The following is a 13,788-nucleotide window of genomic DNA, read 5'->3' as shown; positions in this document are numbered from 1 at the left end:
CTAGTTGATTGAGAAAATGGGGGCACATTCCACTGTTGATTGTTGTCGAAAGTTAAACAAGAAGTAAGGCGAAATGAAAATGGGGAAACCTGTCCCAGTGACAATTGTCCAAACGTGAGGTTTTTACTAATTGTTGGGAGATTTCCTCCTTCTTGCCATTGTGTCTTTTAGGAAGGAGAAATTTCCCTAACAGTGACACTTAAAGCATTATAAATCTGGCAAAAGCTCTAACCCTGTTCCACTATATTAAAAATAAATAAAATAGAAAGATTTTGACTGTAGCTGCATTTTAAGTGGCGCCACTATAACAGCGGTAAAGCGCCGCTGTCCACCCCTGCTCCAGAGGCTGCAGATTTGATTGCTCTCCCCTGCTTTCTGGAGGCTTCTGGAACATAGGAGGTTGGGTAAGGCAACTGAGTAACCTGAATATTGATTGTGCAGCAGGCAATCCCTGGGAAGGTGTGCCCACTAGGGAGCTGGAGAGCACATAAGTAGTCTGGGGCCTGGAGCAGTTTTGTTCTTGTCCTACGATAGGGAGTTCCCAGCCTGAGGGGCTCTGCCCCTGTGGGTAGACTGCTGGAGTTTTCTGCACATTCATCGTGGTTCCAGCTTAAGCATAGTTGGGGGACCTAATTCTTAAGATCCTTTTTCTGAAGCTGATCAAGGGAACTCTCACCCAAGGATCTGCTCTGAAGAGCTCATGTAAGAGTGCCTTGTGGAAGTTGGAAAGGGTCTAACTGTCCTTTTGGATTGTTGGAATTAACCTCTTCCTCACTGAAGCATGTCCAGTGGATACTGGAAGGAGGCATTCAGTGTTCCTGTGACATTGTGAGTACTGACCTGAGTTCAGGGTCCTAGTGACTGTTTGCTTTTTCCTTTGGATGGAAGATCCAGTGGTAATTCTGACTGGGATAGCTTTTAAAAAGGACTCAATTCTGCCATCTATACTTGTTCCTGCATAGAGACTGTTCAGGGAGGCTTAAAAAAGTGGAGTGTCCTCCTGCAAATATTCAGTAAAACTTGAGTAACCCATATTGTCCTACACTCCATCCAAGTTCTTTAGAAATAAAAATTCTAACAAGACATCCCCTATACTAATAACTAAGCCAGAGTGAGTGAACTGTTGCTGTGTGCCTGGCTGCCTCTACACTAATCTTGAGAAAGAACCGATTAAATTACAGCGGCTCCTTCGGAGGTAGAGCTACATATATGCGTGTGTGTGTGTGTGTGTGCGTATATATATATATATATATATATATATATATATATAATTTTTTTTCTTTAGGTACATTAGCAACTTGTGTTCTCAGTTATTCTTCTGTACATAAAATATTTCTTAAGTTGTTTTCTTTAGGAAACTGCTTTCACCTGAGCCACAGTGGATCGTTATATGGCCAGTGTCAGGCAGCTCCACAACGCCTAAAGGGTTACAGAATGGCCACCTTCAGGAATAGGCGGGTGACTAGTCTTTCTTCCAGAAGGAATCAATAGTCTTTGGAAATGTTGATTCTCCTCCACTGGACTGGATATAAATTATTTGTAAGGTGGAGAGAAGCATCTCTCATTCCCAAGTTACACTCAGGGGCTTCTGGGAAATGTTCTTGTTTCAAATTTAGTATATCTGTGGAGAGAAAACTGCACGAGAAGTGGACTTTTATGATGAAAATACAATAAATTATATTTTATAGTGGTAAATAAATCAGGATTGAACTCATTAGGAATTAAAAAGGAAGACTTGTGTAAAAAAAAAAAAAAAAAAAAAAAAAGGATCAGGAAATAGTGATTTAAAGCTTACCCAGAAATCAAAACAGTAGAATTTTTTTTTTTTATGGGCATTGTTGACAATGGTCAGTAACCATGATGGAACAGTGAAAAGGACCTGAATTGTTGAGCGGGTGGGAGGGTGGGGGTGGAGGGAGTTGAGTGCCTAGGAATAGAGGGTGGGGTGTTGACTGTTGGGTATTTTCTTCTCTTACCGTGTTCAAAATAAAAGCTAGCAAGATAATTTTCACTCAAGCCAGTTTTGTCTGGATTAGGAAATTATGTCTAGGCTATGGACACCAGTAAACATACCATTATGTGAATACCAAAATAAGATTACACTAACACAAAAAAGTTTGTTTTCTTTACATCAGTGACAAAACCCTGCAACCTCTCACCATGTGTCAAAGGTGTCAGTTATGCCGCGTACACACGGTCGGAAATTCCACCAGCAAAACTCCGATGAGAGCTTTTTGTCAGAAAATGCGACCGTGTGTATGCTCCATCGGTCTTTTGCTGGCGGAATTCCAGCCAGCAAAAGATTGAGAGCAGGTTCTCTATTTTTCGATCGGGAAAAGTTCCTATCCGAAAATGCGATCGCCTGCAAAAATTCCGACACGCAAAAATTCCTACGCATGCTCGGAAACAATTCAACGCATGCTCGGAAGCATCGAACTTCATTTTCTCGGCTCGTCGTAGTGTTGCACGTCACCGCATTCTTAACAGTCGAAAGTTCACGGAACTTTTGTGTGATCGTTTGTATGCAAGCCAAGCTTGAGCGGAATTCCGTCGGAAAAACCATCCAAGTTTTTTCAGACGGAAAATCCGCTTGTGTGTATGGGGCATTAGTGACAGATTGTCCACCATACTATCACAGTCCCACTATAAGTCGCTGAATGCCGCCATTACTAGTATAAAAATACATTTAAAAAAATAAAAATTCCTTTGTATATACCATAGTTTGTAAATGCTAAAACTTTTGCGCAAACCAATCAATATGCACCTATTGGGATTTTTTACTAAAAAAATGTAATAGAATACATATTGGTCTGAATTTAAGAATAAATTAGATTTTTACAATTTTTTTATTGGATAGGTTTTATAGCAGAAAGTAAAAAAAAATGTTTTTAACATTTTCGTTTTTTTTTGTTTATAGCACAAAAATTGGTGATCAAATACCACCAAAAGAAAGCTCTATTTGTGGGGAAAAAATATAATATAAATATAAATTTAATTTGGGTACAGTGTTGCATGACTGCATAATTTTCAGTTAAAGTAATGCAGTGCTCTCTCCAGCCTTGTTTGCTCTGACTATTGAACCGGTGGCAGAGTTACTACGCACTTCACCACATATTAAAGGTCTTCATATTGGTTTGCTGGAGGAGAGGGTAGCCTTGTATGCGGATGATATGCTACTTTTCCTCAATGACGCCGGCCCGTCCCTACAGGGTGCACTGACAGTCCTAGACAGTTCACTTTTACTGTTGTCATTGGTCTTAAGGTTAATTGGTCCAAGTCCCTTCTATCTCCGATTGATCAGGCAACTAAGGCTACATCCCCCCCCCCGACAACCCCCTGCAATGGGTTGACACCTTTAAATACTTGGGGGTCCATGTCTCCACTCAAGCTTCAGACTTAATTTTATTAAATCTAACCCCAATACTTCTTGACACTATAACAAAAATTAAATCATGGAGTAACTTGCCTTTGTCCATTTGGGGAATAGTTAATCTCCTTAAAATGAAAATCATCCCCAAATTCACTTATCTATTTCATCATTCTCTGCAGTGGGTTCCTACGTCTTTCTTTAAAAAGTTTAACCAATTGTTCTCCTCTTTCTTATGGGGCCCTACACCACCCAGGTACCGGCTAACGACCTTGATGAGACAGAGAACGCAGGGTGGTATGGCATTTCCAGATTGTTACAAGTACTTCCTGACCGCACAGTTGGTGACTGCGGCCTGGTGGCTGCACCCTGACAAAACAAACACGTCCACAGTACTGGAGGCCACGGTGGTGAGCTCCTTGGAAGCCCTCCAATTTCTATTATACAAGGGCCCTCGTGCCCCATATCCCTTGACCCCCTCTATGCTTACCACCCTGCGGGCTTGGCGAGCAGGCCTGGCTATAGAAAAATGTAAACCATCTGAGATTTCCCCGAATGCCCCGATCTGGCTAAACCCTAATCTACCCCACATCTACAAACTCCTAGACCCCTACGCATGGACCAAACACGGTATAAAACTCATGTCCCACATAGTGTCGCAAACTTCCCTATTCCCCCTATCGCATCTCTCCTCTCTTTACAATTTACCAAAACACTACCAATTTCGCTATCTTTAACTGTCACATGCTTTTGCTGCACAATTTCCACACTCCTCCTGTATCATGGTCCAGTCAGAGCTGGAAAGAACACTCAGATATGGCTGTGCTGAGAAACCTACCTCACATTTATACGCACACTTATGCCCTGTACACACGATCGGACTTTCCAACAAAAAATGTGCGATCGGAGCTTGTTGTCGGAAATTCTGTGTGTGGGCTCCATCTGACTTTTTCCATCAGAATTTCCGACACGCAAAGTTTGAGAGCTGGCTCTAAAATTTTCCTACAACATAATCCGTTCACGTAAATTACGATCGTGTGTAGACAATTCCGACGCACAAAGTGCCACGCATGCTCAGAATCAAGCAGAAGAGCCGCACTGGCTATTGAACTTCATTTTACTCGGCTCGTTGTACATGTTGTACGTCACCGTGTTCTTGACTTTCGGAATTTCCGACCAACTTTGTGTGACTGTGTGTATGCAAGACAAGTTTGAGCCAACGTCCGCGGAAAAAATCCGATAGATTTTGTTGTCGGAATGTGCAATTGTGTGTACAGGGCATTAGTCTTTGTGTCTGTACCACCTCTCGATAAACTTTGGTCTCGCTGGCAGCGTGACATTCCCACACTGGATAATGATGACTCGGATGATGTCTGGGATTTCCCTTTGAGTTCCTTAGTCTCTATACGTGACAGATTGGTGCAGTTCAAAATTGTACATAGGGCATATTTCACTCCACACAGACTCCATATGATAAACCCCAAGTATTCCTCAGAGTGCTGGAGATGTGGCGTCTCGCCGGGAGATTTCTCCCACATTTTCTGCCACTGCCCTAAAGTCCAGCAATATTGGAGGGAGGTGCTCAGTTTGATAAATAGGGTCGCATTGGCCACACTGCCACAAGTAATGGAAGTCTGTCTCCTGGGATTAATAGAAATCCTTGTACCAACTATAGCAAAACGCACAATGATTGGGTTGATACTCTTTTATGCCTGGAAAAATATAGCAATACAGTGGAAAAAAAACCCTTACCCCGATCCTTGGTGCAATGGAAATGTTTGGTCAATAACAGCCTTCCTTTGTATAAAGATACATACATAAATAGGGGTTGCCCGATGAAATATGATAAAGTTTGGCGTACATGGTTGGCTGAACCTGACACGGCCTAATGGATATGGAGCTGTACGCAGATAACATGCTGAGATATCCGTAATTACCCCGGGTTAGCTTGAAGTGTTGAGCTTTGATATCCTTCGATACATCTGGTAGAAGATGTCTGGCATTTCTTCAAGGCCATGTCTTGGGCAGGGAGACGCGCACCCCATAATTGTTTTGTTTTTAAGTTTTGCAACCCACACCTGCAGAAATGTAATATTCCACCTAAATTGTCATACATATGTACTGTAAGCACTTAAGTTGTATGTGTATTTGTTTGTATCAAAAACTTGCAATAAAAATAATTTTCAAAAAAAAAAGTAATGCAGTGCCAAAAAGCAAAAAATGGCCTGTCATGAAGTGGGATAAATCTTCCAGCGGTCATGTGTTAATATACTGTAAATATATATAATATCTTCATTTACCAGAACTGAGCAAGACAGTAGATTTCAAGAGCACTGTGGGCTATAGCGGCGTCTTGCTGCACAGCTGAAGAGGGATACAATTCTAATGATATTAAAAGTGTAGCCAAGTCCTGAGCCTCTCCAGGCCTAAGAGTAACCGCCAGAGTTAGGGTGAGCTGTGTAGAGTGGGTTACGAGGCATGGTGGCTGTAATGTAAGGTAGATGAATGGGCGCCAGACACTTCTTGAATGAAAAGAGAATTATTTTCTCTTAAACAGAACTGTGGGAGAGAGGGTTAGGGCCGGGACACCCTTTACTAGTTGCAATGTTAATTAGCAGACTCCAAGACTTCTATCGGTAAACAGCCATGCAGGGAAAGGCACCCCATCGGACACCACATCTGCATGTGTAGAAATGCTGTCTCCTATGGCAACAATCTTGAACAGTTTCTAACAAAAGTTTTAATGAACTCTTTCACTTCCTCCACAACCTCCTTTGTAGATCTTCACTCAACTGAGCTCACAGTCTATCACTTAGACCTGCTGATCCACTGCCACTGGATCGCCTGAGCTCTTCCAATCTTCTCACTGAGTAGCTTCCTCAAGCATCACCCCCGCTTCCCTGCTGGGTCCCTAGCTTGGCACTTACAGACACTCTTCAAGCTTCACCCCACTGGCCTGCTTGGTCCCTGACTTTGCACACAATAATGATCTGCAAATGTCACCTTTGCAGCTCCGCTGGCTGGGTCCCTGGCTTGACCTCTGCTGAATTTTCCCAATTCTTCACCGTCCCCGGCTGGCGAGAATTCTGCTCAGGTACTTGCTTCAGCTACCCAGTGGTCCCTGGTAATAAGGTGAATGGTCCCTTAGTGGCAACAGCTTCCCCTCTGCCTCCGATAACGACAGGTTTTCTGGCCGGCGGAACCGTTACTTCTAATTGGACTGCAAGCCGCAGTCCCAACCCTGCGCTGCTCTCTTGCTTCTAGGTAGGCCCTCAGATAGCCTAGCAGCCAGATGTCCCCGGGATAGGCCTCAGTTCTCTGGCCTAGCAGCCCAGGGCAATACGACACATGTTCTCCCAAACAGCCGTCCAGGTGGCCCAGAACCCCGATCACCTGACTAAACCCAAATAAATAGGTTCTTCCAGCAGGCCAAGGGACCCAAGAAAAACCCTGCCCATTGGCTGAGACACCCCATTCATTCCTAATCTATCTGTCTTATCTAATTTCACCAGATACCCAGCCACCTAGCGACAGAAGAGAGAAGTGCAGCAATGCCAGAATTAAGGTGAAATCAATTGACCTCCTAGCAATTGGCCAAGGCAACTATCATTTGGCAGGTAAATTTAAGAGCAACCCTGCCTAAACATTAGGGTACTACAAAATAATACTAGAGCTCCACCTGATGTTGCCAAATATTAATATGTAGTATTTCATATTTACCTTAATAAAAAGAAAATGATAAAATATTTATTTAAATCCAGAACATCTAAACAAAGAAAATATTTTCAAAACTACTTAACATTTTATTTAATTACCTATAATTTTCATTTTTAGGATTTTCAGTGTTTTTGTATTCTGCACTTTATACAGATACCCCCTGTGCCAACACAATATAATGCAAGCTGTTTCACGCCTAAATGAACCCACAAAATGATTTATATATAAATGCCTCACCATTCTCAGCTATTTACGTGTGTCTTTGCTTTTAGCTGAAAAGCAGCCAATTGCTCAGTGTAGAATGTAAGGTGTGTAGCATACATTTGTGCCTCTCTGCGCAATCTCCTTCAGGTAGATTAGCTGTAGATGCAGTTAAATTTGGCACCAGTGGCTGGGTTAAAGCCTGTGATGGAGTGCTACAATTTTTAAAAAATTTTTTTATATACAAGTACAGGTTACCATCTATTCTAATTGACATGTAAGCATAAAGAGAAAGGCTAGACTTGAAGTAAATATATTTACATTTATGGGTTAATTACCCCTTTAAAGCATGTTTTCTTATACCATAATCTGGAGTCCATATATCTCATACCTTCTACTCCTTTAAAAATATTGTCTCTCATTTTGTTCCCTTACTTTGATGCACTTATGGATTTGTTGATTTGGCCATCATGCAAAACCTGCAGCATATAATTTGTACAGTCGAGGCTTTGAATGCCGCCTGTAAAAGTTAGCAGCCCGTTAAAACCATTTTGTTCACATTGCACAAGGTAATGCCCTCCATTTGTCTTCTGGTCTTTATGTACCACATTTTATCTCAAGGATAATTCCGGAATTGATCAGAAAGACTTCAAATTAAAATGTGGAATAAAAACTGGGTTTGGGTATATCGCTGATAATCTTAAGGCCCGTACACACGATCGGACTTTTTGACAACAAACATGCAAATTAGCTGTGTTGGAGCAACATCCGACCGTGTGTACGCTCCATTGGACAAACTTTTTCTGTTTCCATTGGACTTTTGTTGGCTGCGCGAACAGACAAACTTTCCGGCAACAAAAGTCCGATGGAGCAAAGTTCGATCGTGTGTATACAAAAGCATCAGACTTTTGTACAAACTACAGTACGCGGCCGCAAGAATGTTTCCAGCGCGAACCCATCGCGCTGGTTCTCGGTGACAGGGTACTGTACATCTCGCGCTGGCTGCAATAGGAAAAACAGTGTGTTTTATTTATTGACACTTTTTTCCTTAGGTGAATGGGTAGGGGTACGCTGTACCCCATACTCATTCACATAGGGTGGGGGGCCGGGATCTGGGGGCCCCCTTATTAAAGGGGGCTCCCAGATTCCGATAAGCACCCCGCCCGCAGACCACGACAACCAACAGCCAGGGTTGTCGGGCAGAGGCCCTTGTCCTTGTCAACATGGGGACAAGGTACTTTGAGGTGGGGGGGCCGCAGGGCGCCCACTCCCCCAAAGCACCCACCCCCCATGTTGAGGGCATGCGGCCTGGTACGGCTCAGGAGGGGGGGGACGCTTGCTCGTCCCCACCCCCTTTCCTGACTGGCCGGGCTGCGTGCTCGGATAAGGGTCTGGTATGGATTTTGGGGGGACCCCCACGCTGTTTTTTCCGGCGTAGGGGGTTCCCCTTAAAATCCATACCAGACCTACGGGCCTGGTATGCCCCCAGAGGGGAATTCCCCCTCGCGTTCGCTGCAGTAGGAAAATATGTTTTTCCTATTGCAGCCAGCGCAAGATGTACAGTACTCTGTCGCCGAGAACCAGCGTGATGGGTTCGCACTGGAAACATTCTCGCGGCCGCGTACTGTAGTTTGTACAAAAGTCCGATGCTTTTGTGTACACACGATCGGACTTTGCTCCATCGGACTTTCATTGCCGGAAAGTTTTTCCATTCGCACAGCCAACAAAAGTCCGATGGAAACAGAAAAAGTTTATCCGATGGAGCGTACACACAGTCGGATGTTGCTCCAAAACAGCTCATTTACATGTTTGTTGTCAAAAAGTCTGATCGTGTGTACGGGCCTATAGAATGTACTAATACACTGTGCTAATACGGTGTACTAAATAAATGTACAAATGTTTGTCCAAATATTTGAACGTTCCTTCAAAAATCTACTTGTGTATGGCCATCTTATTTCAGTCAGACTGTATATGCACACACACTGTCAGTGGGTGTTCTGTGCTGGCTAAACTGTGCTAAAAAATGGATCACATGATCATCAACTGCTACTTGTAATAATCTATGTTATATATATAGCACCCTCCACAATAGACTGCTAGTTAGGTTAGGTAAATTTAGTTCCTGCAGTTCTCCTGTAAGCAGTTGAGCAGCTTGTGATTATTTTGGGCTGTTCTGTGTCTCTCTGGTTGCAAAACTGACTGCTTCCTCTGCCTTCTGAAGGGTTCTGGAATGTAGTGGGCTGGGAAAGTCAAATAAGCAGCCTGAATATTTATGTGGTCACAGCCAATCCCTGGGGGAGTGTACCCAGTAGGTGGCTGGGGAGTGCATAAATAACCTGAGGATTGGAATAATAGGGTTCTTGTCCAGGAGGAGAAGTTCCCAGCCTAAAGGGCTACTGCCACAGCAGTTCTGGTGTGCTTCTACACTGTTCATCGAGGTCCCAGCTATGCTAAAGCTGGGGGGGCTGCTGTAGTGCTCATCAAAGTCTCAGCTGTATTAGGGCTGGGGGGCATATTCTGCTGAACCTTGCTATAACTGACTAAGGGATTTCACTGAGGATCCGGTATGGAGAGTTCACAAGAGAAATCACTCCAGGGCCATCCATGTGGTTTTCCTTTATCAGCTCTTTGCTCCGATTTTTACATGCGGGACAATGTACCATGTAGACATGTTCATATACTTCTTTCGATCATGTGTTTTTATGTGATTTCAATAAATGTAATATATTTATCTTAATGTGAGACCTACTTCTTTTCCTAATTGGGATTATAGTGGCAACCTTTAAAGTCCATTATTTTTTTTATTTTTCTGTTCTTTTTTCACAAGAGAAATGTCTGGCTGATTTTGGAAGGAGGCATCCAGGAACATTTGTGAGTACAGATCAATTGGTAGCCAATCAGCTTCTAACTTCAGCTTGTTCAATTAAGCTTTGACAAAAAATCCTGGAAACTGATTGGCTTCTATGCAAAGCTACGCCATATTTTGCACTCTTCAGTTTTAGTAAATCATCCCCAATGTGTCGTCTGATAAGTTGCAGCAGTATGAACTGGGGTTTATAAAGGGACCCCGTGACAGGAGTAAAGGGCCCCAGGCTTGGAGGGAATGACACAAAAGGAAGCCCCAGAGGTCAGGATGGCCCTTCATGGTTTTCTGGCTCTGAAAGTTATAGTTACGTCTCAGAATTTAATGTTCTTTAAAATTACATTTCAATCTGCAGACTCTGACAATTTCTGTAAAATTCGATGCAAAAATGGCAACCTGAAGGCCTTCTGTACACTGTTGGTGTATAGAATAATCTCCTGCTTGTGTGATTGGTTCATTGATTTGAAGTCTGCATTAAGATACAAATCACATTTTAGGCACCCCCTGCAAAAGGATTTTCAGTTTTGATGACATACTCCCCAAGGGTTAATTACTTCTACAGGGATGCAGACCCTGCAGCTTTTCTAATTTGAGCACCGAGAGTGCACTTGGTGATTATAATGAACTAGACACTCCAATTCAGAATCAGTCCGCAAAGGACATGGTGACACAGGCAGCTATTTCTTCAAAGCAGAAATACATAAAAATCTGCTACAAAGTTTTTTAAAAACCCTGAAATGTACATTGATCACCCAAAGGGATTTTTTTTTCTTAACAAAAGTGGACTTACTCTTTAATGGGCTGTATCACCAGCATTTTATACTTACGTTCCATTCTCTTCCTTGTTGCTGTGCCTGGAAGGGGAGAGATCAGCCCCTCTAATTTATAACTAGTAGCTAACACAGGGCTTGAGGTTCTCTCCCCTTCCCCATGTAAAAGTGCTGGATGCCTGACCAGCCAATAATCAATTACCAGGAAGAAGCATAGCATACCTTGAAGTATTGGCTAATTGTCTCTGCCCCATTGGCATACATGGGACATTTCACACATTTGCATTTTTGTGTTTGTGTCTTCGATGGAGATATTCAACCCCCCCCACCCTATTTGACCAATATTATTAAGACATAAAGTGATGGGAAATTCATCTGTCTCTAGGCATACTGTCTGTGACCGGAGTCACTTTGGGTGGGGGGACCCGTGGAACCCAGAATCCCTTGGAGAGGTCAGCTCCCCATGCACCTCCTATGTCTAAATTACCCTGTGTCTATTAGGGGCACAGGGGGACCGAGAACCCCAGTATGATCTATACTAATCGGACTCGCTGTACAACCACACTGGAATGTTGTATATATATATATATATATATATATATATATATATATGTATATATATATACATATATATATATATATACATATATATATATATATATATATATATATATATATATATATATATATATATATATATATATATGTATATATATATATATATATATATATATATAGTATATTGTCTCATACTATGATGTGCTCTCTGTTGGGTCGTTTGGGGTGTGACTGTATTCCATTGTTCTATTGTGTCTGTCTGCCTTGGGTATTATGGGATGTGTACGTTTGTTTGCTATGAGCTCTAATTCCTCCAACAGCTCTAATTGCTGATTGGACAGCCTACTGATGAGAAGTTTGAATGTCTATGTGTGCCTGGGTTAAAATAAACAGTTCATGTTGAGCAGCCAAAATGAGTACTGCCTAGTTATTGGTTGTCAGCGATTGGATTATCTGATATCTATATTCAGACTGGGAGGAAGCCGTAAATGACAAAAGCACTCAAGCGGAGTTTCATCACACAGTCCTTTACTGACCCTTGAGAATAGGGTGGTACAGGGGTGGCAGGGTAGGAGATGGGGGCATTGGCGGTGCAAGTAACATGAACCAATGATCTGTATTTAATGGTTGTGGCATGTGTTGAAATTGTTCCAATGATTGTGGCACACCACAACAAACTGACAAGTTTCACTGGGTGGTAAAGGAAGCAAGGCCCAGCATCGATGTAAGATAAAAAGTCCTGGTGAAAGCGGGGTCAATGGAAGTAAAAAAATGCCACTGGGCTAGTGTCAGTAGGAAGAAAATAGCTGCTGCGACAGTGGGTTTAGTCTGAAGATAAGTGCCTTGGCAAATGTATCAGTTGGATAAAGGAAGGGAGCTGGGAGGCTGAGGGAAGGGGTGCTCTTTTGAGTGCATTGAACTAAGAGGCCTTGTGTGGCTCTAGGGGTTAGAGGGGATGTGAAGTGCAAAGCCATAGCAGTCCTGCAGAGGGGGGTACGAGCATTACAGACTGGGGCATTGCTGGGACATTGCTGTTACCCCCATTCTTTTGTTTTCATACCACTGCACCTCTTGGTACAGCCCCCCTTTTGTGTACAAGTCTGTACCCAGCTCTCATCCTCTTCCTCACTCCTCACTCCTCACCTCCTCCCTGCAGTGTCTGATAGTTGCAGCATCCAAGGTGTAGGCAGGTGCCGAAGCGTTATTTGTATTTTGCACTAAGGGGTAGAGCATGGTTACTTAATGGTTAGTGGTGTGTTGCAATAGGCCTTAACCCTGCTTGTGTCATTTCCTGTTTTGGAAAGGATATATGCAGAAGGAAGTTGGGCCTCATGGTCAGTTGGGAGTTGGAAGTGTGACCATACATGTGGAGATGTAATTGTTGCATCAGTACAGTAGTGGGGTTACCCAATAGCGGGACCTTAATGTGGGACTAAGGACTGAACTTTATTATGCAATATTTCAAAAACAAGCAAAGCAAAAAGGTATGCACACCACAGCCATAGCACCTAAAATGAATACATTTGAAAATGCCATGTTTGCCTGGGAACTGCACCATTATGTGTTTTTTTTATTGAACACAACTGAGAGCTGTATCTACAACTAAGGCGCCTTTCACACGGATGGCTGTTCTGCCGCAGATAAAAGCATATAATATGTTCTGTGAAATTCAAGACTCCAGGCACTGCGATCAGCTACATTTGTACAGTTAGATTACCTGCATTACGTGCGGCTGCGTTTAGCTGCGTTTGGAACATTCTTGACATTTCTGATGTGCTTCCTGTTGCTTTTCTTTTCTTCTTGCCGCTGCTATCTGCAGGAGAAATAGTACACTGCAATTACCTACAGTTATGTGCAGATAGCTGCGCTAAATCGCTCCTGGACGCAGTCAATTCTATTTTTTCTATCCGCACAGAACCGCATTCTATCATTCTACCATTCTATCCGTCCGTGGGCCTAAATCTCTTCAGTAAAAGGGGTTTTGGTTAAAGTGTTCGTTACCCCAACACTTCATATTGATGATATGAGCCTGCTGTACAAGGTGATCATTAACAATCACTTTAAAGGGGTTGTAAAGGAAAAAATGTTTTCACCTTAATGCATTCTATGCATTAAGGTGAAAAAACATCTGACAATACCGCCGCCCCCAGCCCCCCCGTTTTACTTACATGAGCCCTCGAAAGTCCCGCGCTCGCCCCCGACATCCTCTTCGTTGATCAGCCTGACCACTGATTGGCTAGAGTGGATGGATTGAAAGCAGCGCAGCCATTGGCTCGCGCTGCTGTCAATCACATCCAATGACGCGACACGCC

The sequence above is a fragment of the Aquarana catesbeiana genome, linkage group LG05, assembly GCF_042186555.1.
Source record: "Aquarana catesbeiana isolate 2022-GZ linkage group LG05, ASM4218655v1, whole genome shotgun sequence".
NCBI classification, from domain to species: domain Eukaryota; kingdom Metazoa; phylum Chordata; class Amphibia; order Anura; family Ranidae; genus Aquarana; species Aquarana catesbeiana.
This window is presented reverse-complemented; position numbering follows the sequence as displayed.